The following is a 14,632-nucleotide window of genomic DNA, read 5'->3' as shown; positions in this document are numbered from 1 at the left end:
TTACATTTCTCATCTTTAAGTATTTTTTCCTAGATCATTGAATTCCAGTTATTTTCTCTTTCTCCTTCTATCTTCTTTTAGGAGTCATCTCCAAATTCCAAAGTAATATGTTTTCTTTTTGAATTATCCTGATGGGTCATTAAGCTGTTTATCATCATTTCACAACATTGCTTCTTGTTGGCTTTTTTTTTTTTTTTTTTGTAGCTACCTGGTGACTTGAGCACATGGTCCAGATCACACATCCCTCACTAATTTGATAAATCTAAAGTCTTTTTTTGAGATCTTGATGAAAAATGCTAAATTTGACAGAATCTGACATCTTTTGAAATCCTGGTAGCATATGCTAAATGTGCTCTGTTTTTACACACAGGTGGAGACAACATATTAAATAATCAACTCCTTGCTCTCAACACCATGAAATAGTTTATTTAGTTGGAGCTCTGAAAGTAGTATGTGCTACAAGGCACTGTACTGTAGTGAGAAGAGTATTTTTTGAGATTGCATCCATGTCAACTTTTCCCAGAGTGGAGCTGCTCTCCTTTTCTTCTACCTCTTTATTTTTTCAAATGATTTTCTTTCTTATCTCTTAGAAAAGGAGAGAAAAGAGGATTATCCTTCCATAAACCATGTGCCAAAAATAGTTATGACTTCTGTTTTGCTAATGTATAGATACATCATCCCCACAGTCTTAAAAATTAGAAAAAAAAAATAAACCTGCCCAGTCCAAACAAACTGTCACAGATAGTCTTCCATATCTCCACTTATATCATTATAATCATTAGGATATGAGTATGAAAGAGTGAAGGAAGAGATGGTTTCTCTTTTAGTGGTGAACTGCTCTGTTAGTTGCTGATGGCAGATTCATAATTATGTGACTGAGAGGATTAAAGGTTTATGGATATTAGGACCAGATGAACAGAAAATAACTGCCATGATGGCATCAGTGGATGTCTGCGAGGCTCCACAGTAACTGGTCCAGAACCGAAAAATTCAGTCAAGAGACAGCTGCTTGTTGCCAGTTGCCAAAGTGGACACGTCCCAAATTTTAACCAAAATAGGTCTAGTCAATATTATTTCAAAACAGCCTGTCAAATTAGGTAAAACAACTACTGAAAAGAGTAAGCTGAATCTTTTGCTAGACTGAATTTATTGGTGAGCCCAAACAAAATATCCGTCTGTTTTCTCTTTCAACCCATAAATGTTTATTGAGAGCTAACCAATTCATACTCAGTAATGAACAAGACAGATGAGTTCCTGCACATGGATAGCTTTTGTTCTAGAAGCTGGGGAGAGAAAGTGAGTTTCACCTGCTGGAGTTTGAAACTAAACGTTTTATGGTAGCTGTCTTTGAAAAATGGAGTAGTTCTTAGATTAAGAAACATCATACAGAACAAATCTAAAACATTTGTTAAAATATTATCTTGTTAGTTTCAGCTCTATTAGCTGCAACACCTTATCCCTGTAACCCAAAAGGTGGACTCAAACCAGCAGTCTCCACATCACATGGAAAGCAGATAAAAATACAGATTTTTGAACCTCATCCCAAATCTATTGTTTCAGAAATTTAGATTCCAATTCAGGCTAAAATTTAAGGAACAGTTAGTGTATAACAAAGTCATCTATAGGACTCACACATTGCAGACCACTGGACCTCATACCCAGAGTTTCAGATTCAGAAGGACTAAAGGGAGCTTGAGAATTTACATTTTTTATAATTTACATTTTTAATGAGTTTCTGGGTGATGCTGAGATGGTGGTATGAGGACCATACTTGAAGGACTACTGGCTTATTGGTAGCCATCCTGGATGAACATTACATGCAAATTATCTGGAAGGTTTTAAAAACACCAGTATTTGGACTCTACCCCAGAACAATTAAAGCAGAATCTCTGCATTTGTGCCCAGACTTTGCATTTAAAAAAATGAATTCCATGTGATTCTGATGTATATCCAGAGTTAAGGAAGTATGCTTTAAGAAAATCACTCCATCTCCCTGTGCTACCCTTTAGCACACAAGTAGAATGCTATTCTTCCTACTAAAAACCATCGGGAATTTGAAGCAGAACTCGTTTTAAGCTTTTTCTACATAATGCTCCCCCCAAAGCAATAGTAAAATGAAAAAAAAATCAATGAAACATATTATCTAGCATTATCTAGGTCAAAATAATATATTAAAACCCTAGGTATTCTGCAGAATTCAACTTAATAAGCAACTCTCAACTATATTGAAACTTTTTTCCAACTGGGACACATGTGTAAATACAACTCTAACAGTTTTCATTTTTTAGGAAGACATGAATATGGGTCGTGGCATAAACATTAATCACAGTTTCACATCTTGCATTGTAGTGGAATAGAAATGCAAAAATATTTACGTTATGGATGTACTCAAAAAGACGATAAATCCCTTAGCTGGCACTGAGGCCATTACATCCACTAGTCAAGATGAAGTTGGTAACCTGCTCTTGGAGTGAAGAGCAAATGGCAATTTGTCTGGGGGAGCTAATTCTTGCTGTGTCTAGGAGACTGTGGCCTCTCTTCTCAGTCTTCTGTTCTGCAGGGAACCAGTGGGCCTTGGGGGGCTCTTTGTTTACTATCTTAGTTCTTTTCCATTACAGTAAGCACCAGTCCTATAAGTTATTCTGTTCCCCAGACTAGTCTCCTGTGGCTTTAAAGCTCTCCAAATGCCACAAGTTCTCAATACCCCCACTTCCCAACTCCCCTGCAGAATTTTTAAGTGACAAGAAGCTGGAAAAATACAGATGGCATAATTATATATTTTGCAGTTGATTAATCACCACAAAACATTAATCACATTTTGTATAACAATACATAATCAAATTCTTTATAGTAGAAATTAAGTTTCCTTCTGATAGAAAATGGATTCCTTTAGGATATTGACAGGGTTTTTCAGCATCTGTTTGGCTCCCATTCCACATCTGCATTTGATTTTTGTCTGCTTTAGGGCTTAGTAAAGTGTGGCTTAAAGGTTGTTTTATAACTATAAATGTATGTGCTAATAGAAGAATTTGTTGAAAGGAAAATATTTGCACAAGTTAGATACTATAAATATATTTTTTCCAGGCCATAACATGTTTCTTTAGTGAAAACCATTGGATTTTGTTTTCCTAAAGAGTAATCCCACTGAAATCAAATATAAATTATACATGTGTTTTTTTTCTCTTAATAGCTATTGAGATAAATTCTTAATCTTGTAATTAGCTTTATATTAGTATGAGATAAAATCCATGTATAACTTTTATAGAAATAATGTTTTTACGATATAAGTGCCTAATTTCTTATTATAAGATAATCAAACAAGTTGTATGTTATCAATTTGTGTATGCATATAAGTATTTATAATCATTTGCAAAATAACAACAAATGTATACACATTACATATATTATACATGAGCATATACAAACTTAAAGTTGCCTCACTCTTTTACTATTTGGAATTTACAAACTGAAATTATCATACTTCTTAGTAGTTTCAGTCATTCAAAAATAGTTATATATATTTGCCTGTATTTATATCTTTATTATGCCTCTAGGAAAAATTATGAAACAAAGATGTACATCCTCTATTTTCAAGTGTTTCATTAGAAGACCATGAGCATATGAAATAAGGGAATTTTCCAAAGCAAATATAAACAATAATATAATAATTCATATATACATTATTAGATGTGCGTGTGTGTGTGTGATGCTACTTTTATTTCACCACTATTACATAGCTGGCCTGTAGAACTCAAATAATTCAATAATATTGAAACTCATATACATTTATTACAGCATGGGTAAATATATAAACATTAATTTATCTCTAAAGTACTATTGAAGAAAAAAATGTAAGAGAAACATAATTTTAGGTTGGATGATTTGGATCAGAGAGAGGAATCATGCCATGTAATCTGATTACTGGAAAGACAAGCAAAATGTGCTAATAATAATTGAGAAGAATGGTCCCATGCATAGGGTAGAAAAGGAAAGAAGATGAAATCTCTATAGAGAGAGTAAAAAGATAAACCTGACCAAAGCAGACGAGGCATGCTGAAGAATGGTTTTAAAAAGCATGATTATATATGTTTCTAATAAATGATATTTGTTTCCAGTTTTATTTAAAATTAACTTAACCACTGAAACTTGGCTACCAAGCGCAGCCTCTGGAATGATTAATACTATATGATAATATTCATCCCCAGAATTTGGGTCTCCTGGCAGTGTTATCTATGAAAGGCGGTTGGAGAAACTGGCATGTCCTCTTACCTGCAGGTACATATGACCTCTCACACCCCCAAGAGCCTGCAATCTGCATTTCCAAGAGACCACTGCAGAGATTTCCACAGCACCTCTGCTTCTCTAATGACATGGGCACAAGATTCCACCCTTATTTCACATTCAGCCAATGCAGCTCTGCACATGGAAAGGTAAGCAGTGCAGGCTTGATAAGCTTGCCTTTTGAACAAATAATTTGTCAGTCTGTGTTGGGAACTGGGATGTTACTAGTTCTGTGAAGCACTTTTAGTGCTGTGAAAAGTGGTATACAAATAAAATGATTGATGCCCTGTCAATAGGAACTTCAGGAAGAGGATCAAACAGAGCAGTTTCTTTTGAAGTAGGGATGGATGTGGGGGGAAAGGTGTTAGATTTTACTTTTCTATCTATCACAAACCCCAAAGCATCATTCCAGCAAGAAAAGAACCTGGTATCTGAACAAGGCAGAACACAGTTTCTTAGCAGTAGACACATCCCAGTGAAAAACACAAAAGCTGGATTTGTAAAAATCCATTCATAAGGATTTTATTGTAATTTTTTTCCCATCACTGGAATGATGTTGGCTGGAGCGCTTACATATCTTCATGCTTTCTTCTTTTTTGCCTCTATTTTTCATAGGCTTTTAAACTTTCCTTTAAAATGGCCAGATTACCATTTCTAAGGACATTTGGCTATGAAAAATATCAGTAAGATAACTTAGGAAATTGCTGGATATTAAATAAATATATGCAATAAATTGCATTTCTGTAAAATAGGTATATTAAAAATGTAAAAAATTAAAAATCACACCATACCACCAAAAATTGAAAATAATTCATATGACTTTTAAAAAAATACAGACTTTATAAAGTCTTATGAACAAAAAGTATAGACCTTTATTAGAAGATATTAGAAAATATTTAAATAAATGGAGTTATATACAGTGCTTACAGATAAAAGGATACAAAGTTGAAAAAATGTAATTTCTCCCAAATATACTATAACTTCAACACAATTATAATAAAAATCCCAGCAGGGCTTTTTTTTAATGATAAGTTGGTTCTAAAAATGTATGCAAGAGCAAAGTACAAGAATAAACAATAAACAGTACATTCCAGATATCAAGAATCGATAAGACATTCCCAAATATAAATAATTATTGTAAAGTCAAAGTAATTCATCCATGGGGAAAGTGGAAGCAAAATAATAAAAGAAAAGAAATGCTACAAAGTTAGAAACAGACCCAGGTCTAGGGGAAAGTTGGTTAACGACCAGGTACACTGCTAAGTAGTAGGGAAAAAACATCTTTAATAAATTTTTCCACAACAATCACTGATCCATAGAAAATGTATTCAAATCTCTACCTCACACTATTAATAGTAATCACTGAGCTAGGTTAAAAATTTAAACATAAGTGTCCAAATTATAAAGACAAAATTACAAGATAATATAAAAGGATATTTTAAAGACCTTGGCCTAAAAAGTAATTCCTTAAATAAGACTTAATAAATGCAACCCACAAAAGATAAATAAATATGAATACATTAAACTTAACATTTCAATTTCTCCAAAAGGTCATTAAGCAAATAAAGACACAATGCAAACTGGAGGAAGATATTTTAAACATATACAACTAATGAAGATTAGATCTAGAATACATAAAGAACTTCTCTTAATAAGAAGATGATTTTAGTGGGGATCCCTGACTGGCTCAGCAGTTTAGTGCCTGCCTTCGGCCCAGGGCATGATCCTGGAGTCCTGGGAACGAGTCCCACATCAGGCTCCCTGCATGGAGCCTGCTTCTCCCTCTGCCTGTGTCTCTGCCTTTCTATGTCTCTCATGAATAAATAAAATCTTTTTTAAAAAAATAGATGATTTTAAGATTTTTTGGTTTATTTAGAGAAGATTTTTGTAACACCTACACACACACACACACACACACATACACACACTATGGTCAACTAGTTGGCATTTCTCAGAAGAGGAAGGAGAGATATTACATAATCCCATGAAAAGAACTTCAATTTGTCAATAATCAGCACAGTGAAATGTAAAATCTCTATGGAGGTATGTTGCAGTACCAACACACTGTTAGAAAATAAGAGTCAGGCAAGTGTCGATGCTGCCTGAAGGTCAGTGGTTTTTGCATATTGCTGGGGGGACTGAATATTGATAAAATGACTTTGGCAAATAATTTGGCATTTTCTACTAAAAACATTAATTCTTACACTTTGAGACTTAACCATGTCATTCTTAGTTATTTATCCCAGAGAAATTCTTTCACATGTGCACTTTGACAGGGTCAAAAATATACATAACAGCATTGTGTGTACTAACAAAAAGTATTTGGCCTTTCCACATAGAAAATGATAAATACATTGTCCTACATGCATACAACGTAATTCTCTAAAACAGTAAAAATAAATTAACTAAAGCTATAATGCTGTCTTATAAATACAGCATCTATATCCATATCTACAACTATCAAACTAGTATCCATTTATTTCACATGAATATATTTGGTGCACATGTTTCTGTATAGATTACCATGTTGTTTAGATCTGAACTTCAAATTGAGACCCTTTCCTGTCTAACTCTACAAATGCTGCAAAATCAGAGAAGGACAAGTCCTTGGCTGTCTGATGTTTGAACCTCAACATAGAGCATGTGTCTCTTCTACAATATCCCTGACTTCTGGTCACTTTCACTCCAGTTTGTCCTGTGCATTCAAAACCTCACAGGATATATTTTTTTTTTCTAATTGTTGAGACAGCTCTGTTGCAAATGAGCAGGAGATATAGCTTTATAATTTCCATTCCTTGTATCTTTGTATGTCCAATGTGACTTAATTTTCTTGGTGTTAAATGTACTTCTTTTGATCTTTTATGTATGTGAGATTGGCTGCTTAGCTCTCCATAATCTGAATCATATTTCTCCTATTTTGGAATCTCTCTAATTGTCCTTCTTAAAGAGGATGCCCAAATTGAGTTCCAAAATTTCAGAAGACAGCTGAGCAACTCAAAAACCAATGGCAGTATTTGGCAGGTCTTTGATCTGGATGATATAGGTCATTCTCTCCCTTCAGTCATTATACATTCATCTACTCATTCATCTAGTGATGAGGAATTGAGAATCAAAATCCAAACATAGTCTGCCCTCTCAAAATTTAGGGTACATGTGACCTTGGCAGGATTTGGAAATGAAGGATATTTTTATTGAGTTCGTCCAAAATTATAATAGCACTTATAGCAAAGGAGACATTCTTAATTCTAATTGGGGAGTTTAACTGCTATTTGCTACAACAGCCTATACTGCAGATTGTGTAAATAATGCTGTTTTATCACAGAAAATTATCAGGAAATAGACTCCAAGCTAGAAATTTGTTTACCAAAGGTTTATTGCATGACATCTTTAGGATCAAAAAATTAAGGGAGTGAGTGAAGCAGAGTTGAATTGAAGGAGAAGTCAAACTCTGATGCAGTTTCAACAGAGCCTTCAGCCAACCTCATGGAGACTTCTGGAGCTGATGTGGTTTTTCAGACGTGTCTTGACTCCAGCTTTACAGACAGGCCTCTGTACTCTGACACTGAATAGCCACTGGATGTGTGCTGCCCCTGGGGAGCAGTGCTAACCTTGGGAGATAGACTCCCTCATCATAGGGCAACTTCAGGGAAGAAAATGCTTCGGGAGCCAGGAAAATGAGACTTGGGTCCTGGAAGAGAATCTGGCACACCACCACACTAATTTACTATATTGTAATTACATATATAATAATGCATATAAAATTAAAATTTTTAGAAAATTACAAAGTCAGAATGCAGAATAAGGATAACTTTCCATAAATGTGTGTACGTTATTTCATGATATGTGTAATACATCCTGTCTTGAAGAATTTCCTTTGTAAACACAACTCCCAAAGCCAAATCCATTTTCTTTTTGTTTTTCTTTATTTCAAAATAACACATTACCCTGGAATGGATTTATGGAAATGTATCACAGAAATGGGAGAGACCATATGAAAAGGAATGATACTGGACTCAAGGAAAAAAAAAATATATATGTATATATACACACACATACACACATACTTATGTGAAATTTAAAAAAATTCTTGCTTAAATGGATTTGAAAATTTGTTGCCCATTTGAAAATAATAATTAACTACCTGAATCTGAGAAATAAAATGATATGAGAATTATTTTGAAAATCAGCAAGGAACATTCTAGATCCCTCTCTTGACTTAACTAATTTTTACACATACTTAGGGCTCTGCAATTCAACACTTCCAGGAATTATTTCTTAACCTAATGGCAAATAAGACCTATCATATCACCTTTCCTCTCACCTCTACATATTCCTGCAGCATCATGAAAACCTTTATCCCACATTATTGGAAATACCTGTCTGTGTTTCTTTTTTCCACTTTAAGTGAAAATTCCTAAAAGATAGGGAGTGTGTCTTTTTCAAATAAGTAATTACAATACATATCACGGTTTCTGATGTAGCATATATAATCAGCAAATATTTATTAAGAAGGACAGATGAATTCCCTGAATTCCAAATTTCTATATCCAAATGTCTATTTGTTTTTCCACCTGGATGTCATACAGACATTTTTAACTTAACATGCCCCAAACTTATTCCCAATTATTCCCTCTACTCCAAACTTGTTTTTCCCATAGATTTTAATCTCAATAACTGGCAATTCTGCCCTCCCAAGGGGTCAGGTCAAAAAATCTAAAAGTCAACCTAAGTCCCCTTTCTTTTTCTACATTGTACATTAATGCCATCAACAAATGCCACATGCTGTAACTTCAAAATATATCTAGAACCTGACTGCCTCTCCTAACCTATGCTGTAATGCCAAAACGATTTTTATAAAATAAGAGTCAGATTACCCCACTCCTATTCAAAACTTACAATGTACTTCTCATTTTAATCATAGGGAGTACTTCTTCACTTCCTTCAGGGCTCTGCTCAAATGTCATATTCTACTTATGCTTTTCCTTTATTGGTATATATAACATGACAACTCCTTTCCAAATGAAACCCATTCTTCTGTGCCCTATTTTTCTCCACACCACTTATCACCATCTTAAATGTTATCTTATCACGTCTCTTTGTTTTATGTTTGTCTCCATGTCTGGACTGCAGCATTAGTAAGGACAGAAATTTTGCCTTTGTGTTTACTCTATTCCCCCATGCCAGAAAAGAAAGAAAAAGAAGAAAGAAGAAAAGAAAGAAAGAGAGAAAGAGAGAAAGAAGAGAGAGAGAGAGAGAGAAAGAAGAAAGAAGAAAGAAGAAAGAAAGAAAGAAAGAAAGAAAGAAAGAAAGAAAGAAAGTCTTATATATAATATGTGCTCAACAAATGTGTATTGAATAAATGAATATATAGGTAAATAAATACATGCATAGAGAAATTAATCATCCAACAAATATAAAATGCCAAATATGGGCTAATATCTCTGGAAACAATAGATAAAAAAAAAAGAAAATATCACTCTCCTAGTGGAGCTTAAATTCCAGCTGGGGAAGATAGATAATAAATAAGTAAACAAGTGAACCAAACAAGTGACTTATAGGTAATGGCAAGCATTATCCATATTATTAAAGGATGAAGCACAGTGCTATAATAGAGATTAACTAAAGTGGGATGCTGGCTAATTTAGAGGGGGTCTGTACAGTGGTGACATTCAAAAGGATAACAGGAAGAACATCCCTGAACAAGAGAAAGGCAAAAAGAAGTACAAAGATGCCAAGGAAGGAGCAAGCTAGAGGAGCAAGTTGTCCAAAATGCCTGAGTGTGATAAGGATGATGCCCTGAAAGGAGTCAATGAACACAGGGAAATGGAGGGCTTTGTTGGGCAGTAGTATTTGCTGCTTCTTCACTGTTTAACTGCAGTGCTTTGTAACTAACTTCAGTTAAAGCAGAAAACATTGTATAGCAATTTTGCTATTTGTTTATTGTTTTGTCTCCACAATTGACCACAAGCCCCCAGTAAACAGAGCCCATGTCTCTAACCACCAGGAACTATCCCTGATATAGAAGGGTCTCTTACACAAAAATCTGTTGAATAAATGTGATGAGTAAAATTTTTAAACCAGGTAAGAACAACATATACATGAGGCAAACCACTTTAGATGGGGAAGCAGTTCTGCACGATTAAATAATAGATTATCAAAATGGTCCAAAACATTTTGTCCTATATTGTGCTTTATTCGATAAGAACTGAAAACAACCGGATCGAGTGTCACTGTTGCTGCTGTTGTTCTTTTCTATTTTGTTTGATGGTTAATCACTTGGTGATATATTTTGGTCTTAAGGATGTTGGTGACTAGAGAAGAAACTAGTGAAGTAATTCAGTTAAGAATCTATTAAACCCAGTGTAGAATGTGTTAATGGTTTTATTTGCAGTTTCCAGAAGTTTTAAAAGGAATTTAAATTTAGATTTATAATAATTCAATCCATTTTTTCTGAATATTAACTGAAGTTGAAATATTAACAAAAATGTAGTGAAATAAACCTATACACAATAAAAAATATAAAACAGATCAACATTGTTAAATTGATTAAACGTGGGGGCCATTAGACTGAAGACACTCTAATGTCCTTACAGCCTGTGTAGGAAAAACAAAATCTAAGTCTGTACATGCCTTAAGATTACAAAATCAAAATGCTGGGGACAACCAATCACAAATAGCCAACTAGGCTTTAAGCTAGAGCGAAGTCAACAATTTCCTTACTTTCCTTCTGCCGTTTCTATAAGTCTAAATGCTTTTTCCTGAGCTCCTGTCAGTGGAGCACCCCTAACCACTTCCAGTTTGGAGCTGCCTGGATCAGTTTTGCTCAGATAAACTCAACATTTGTAATATGCCTCAATTTATCTTTTAACAGGTCTCCTTGAAAAATACAGAAAACATCTTCTTAATTAAGATTTTCACATTTCGCTTGGATAGTCTTAGCCATTTTCTTTTGTTTTGAGAAGGCTTGAATAGATTTTGAAATTTTTAATAGCTTTTGAAAATTTCTTAATAACTTTTGAAATTTTTAAACACTTTTAGATTTTGTTCTCTAATTCCTAAAATAGCCTATTAGCTTGGATGTTATAATTCTAATGGTCAAATTAATACTGTTACATTTAAATGCTGGATTAAAATAAAGTAAAATTAATGTTGATGCACAACTAAATTAAAATTTTCCTTAAATTTAAATGAATTGGAACAATTGAATTTTAATTATAATAATATAAATTTAAACTTAAAATTTTAACGAGATTTAATTATATTAAATTTAAAATTCATTTTACTTTAAATTAAATGTTAAATTTAATTACTTTTTAGTTTCAAAAGTATTTGAAAGAAATAACCAGGAATATTCTCACACATTAGAAGTTACTGAATTTTGGATGATAGCAAAGAGAGTTAGACTAATTTTATTTGGTATAAGTTTGCACTAAACTCTAACAAAAAAGATTTCAATCATTCAAAAGAGGAAGCAGGTATTTTTAGGAATAATTACTATATCCTTCTTAAGATTACAACCACAGATTTGAAGTGTATTAAATATAAATGCAATTTTTTAAAGTATTAGGCTATTTGAAAATTACAATAATTCTCATGCTAAACAGGATAGAGTGACAAACAGAAAATGAATTAAAAGACAGGTAGATACTACTAGTTTCAGCAACAATGTGGAGGGAATAAAGCAGAAAACAAAATGCCAAAAATTTTGTTACTGATGATAAAATATACTTTTGTGACAATATCTATTACTGAATATAACTAGTAAAATTGTTAAAGATTCATTTTTAATCTGTTACAAATTTGGTGAAATGGTCATTTGGGAAATGGATCATTTTTTGGTGAATCTACTTTCAACTAATTGTTTTTAGTGAATTGACTCAAAGCCAAATAATAAAAGCTGAAACAAAGGTTATAAACTCATGGAAAGGGACAGAATTGTGAGATAGAAATGCCAAAAAAGAATGGGACTTAGTGCCTATTAAAAGGTTTGCCAAAGTCCCATAGCTAGTTAGTGTTCCAACCAGCACTAGAATTCAGGTGGACAGCTTTCTCTCCTGCTGTCTTTTCAGCTATGTAGTACTTGTTACAGGAACCAGAAAAGGTGTAACAACAACTGCCACCAACGTTCATTTTGCTAAAAATTACTAAAAAATGCCTCTGAATAATAACAGTGGTTATCTCTGGATGCAGGACAATAGATTATTTTCATTTTCCTCATTGTGCTTTCTTGTATTCTATAATTATTTTTAATTTACATGCATTATTTTCACATTAAGAAAAATCAGTACAATTTATTACTTTTAATATAGAAAAGTACTAGGAATAATACCCTGTAGCAACATATACTTACTTCATTGATTTGAAATCTACATTATAAGAATTAACTTATTTGCCTGATGAGAATGTGCTTTTTTGTCCATTTGTATACACTGTGATTCCAATAAAATTTTAAGTAGCAGATTGTTATAATTTTGTTGTGTTTAAGTATTACCCAAACAAGATGAATTAGTGAGAATAGGCTAAGTTTATACTGATGCAACAAATAACCCCAAATCTTCATGACTCCATATTTCTCTTTCACAGATACCCTGTGCATGTGTGTGCATGTGCATGGGTGTGCATGCATGCACGCATGTGCGTGTGTATGTGTGTGTGTGAGTGTGTGTATGTTTTGTTTCAGGGCAAGGATGTCTCTCCTCCATAGTACCCACTTTCACTCACTTTTCATAAGCCAGGACAATCCACAAGGCTGAGGGGTCGGCAAGAAAAATGAGAAGTATAGCTTTTTCAGGTTTAGGAAAGAAAGAATAGTTGGCTTCTGGTGAACACTAGTAATCAAAGAAAATATTTTTCTTTTTTTCTTGGGTTATAAGGGAAAAGCTGGATGCCATCTTGGAATATTGCTCATCTGTACTTTCAATCTTGTAACCCTGATTTCCCCCACAAATTCAAAAAAAAAAAAAAAAAGGAACTTCCTTTGATTCCTTTGACACCTATCAAACACTGAGGATTAGAGGAGGACAAATGAGAGATAATATATGTAAAGCACTTTGACTAGCTCAGCAGGAAGGAGCCATCTACATTCAAGGGACTTTTTAAAAATATGCTAGTGAAACAAGCCCTAGAAAGAGCAAAAGTGGAAAGGTACCATTGTCACACCCCCCTTCTGACTCCCATCAATTTCCCAAGGACTAAAAAGAACAAAACTTTTTAATGTTCAATGTTGCATCTCATGATAATCCATTTCCAGAGCTTGGATTCCAAGACTTCAGCCCCTATGGTCCTTCCCACTACCAGGAGTATCACAGCGACAGACTACCTCTGACATCCTTAAGACACTGGCAAGGAAGGATACTGTCTGCTTCACCAACTTTAAAAGTCCTCATGTGGGATCCCTGGGTGGCGCAGCGGTTTAGCGCCTGCCTTTGGCCCAGGGCGCGATCCTGGAGACCCGGGATCGAATCCCATGTCGGGCTCCCTGCATGGAGCCTGCTTCTCCCTCTGCCTGTGTCTCTGCCTCTCTCTCTCTCTCTCTCTCTCTCTCTGTGACTATCATAAATAAATAAAAATTAAAAAAAAAAGTCCTCATGATTAATATCTGTAACTAATCAGTGTCAGCTGTGCTGTTGACTAGTTAGATTTGCATGTGAAATGCCCCATACAAATAGGTGAATTGTCTTCGTGTGTTTATGGGAAAGGAGCTGTTGGAGAATGAAAATTGGTCCCTAATCTGAAGAGGGGAGATTTTGAATATGGAGTGGAGATGCAAATCTGGCAGTTTGTGACACTGTGAATAAATCTCTTCATGGAGAATTTCTTTAAGATAGGAAGAAAACAAAACAACTCTTTGGCAAGGGAAGGGCTGTATGCTTTACCCAAAAGCTCATGTAACCTTAAAGTTCCTCCACTTATATTATTGTCTCTCCTCTTACTTTCTTAGAAGAAATGGCATTTGACTTTGTTTACAAAATTCTATAGCTTCTTAAAATTTGTTTAGAAAATTCTATAGTTTCTTTTAAGTCTGTATTTGAAAGAATTTTACATTCATGTCCTTCAGTGATCTAACTTCTTACATTTATATCATTACAAGAAAAAGACAACCAATATCACAAAATCAGATAAATATTTTGGTTTCTTTTGTAGTTGTCTGCCAAATTCAGTGGCCAGATTTATGCTTCCAGATAGGCTTCCTATTTTGAATATGGTGACACAACCCCTTCCTAAATTATGTGCTCATGTTTAAGAATTTTATAACAGTACCAAGAAACTGTCTTTCTGCCATTGTGACTCTGAAACAACAAAGTGTTCTCTAACAAGCAGATTCTTGGGACTAATTAAGTGCTATCCACCT

The 14,632-nt window shown here is 34.0% G+C and overlaps 1 long non-coding RNA gene across 3 annotated transcripts in view; it reads left to right on the top strand.

Moving 5' to 3' along the window:
* Positions 1–14,632, top strand: part of LOC140635179 (uncharacterized) — a 312,797-nt gene that overhangs the window by 150,076 nt on the left and 148,089 nt on the right. For 2 of the 3 annotated variants that reach the window (XR_012032517.1, XR_012032518.1), the window contains exon 2: positions 4,276–4,430. This is a non-coding gene — a long non-coding RNA (uncharacterized lncRNA). Of the gene's footprint in view, positions 1–4,275; positions 4,431–13,531; positions 13,826–14,632 lie in introns of those variants that run through there. The other variant, XR_012032519.1, reaches the window with a different exon arrangement.

Source organism: Canis lupus, chromosome 6, assembly GCF_048164855.1.
Source record: "Canis lupus baileyi chromosome 6, mCanLup2.hap1, whole genome shotgun sequence".
NCBI lineage: Eukaryota > Metazoa > Chordata > Mammalia > Carnivora > Canidae > Canis > Canis lupus.
Note: the sequence above shows the minus strand (reverse complement) of the source record. Positions and strands in the feature narration are given on the sequence as shown.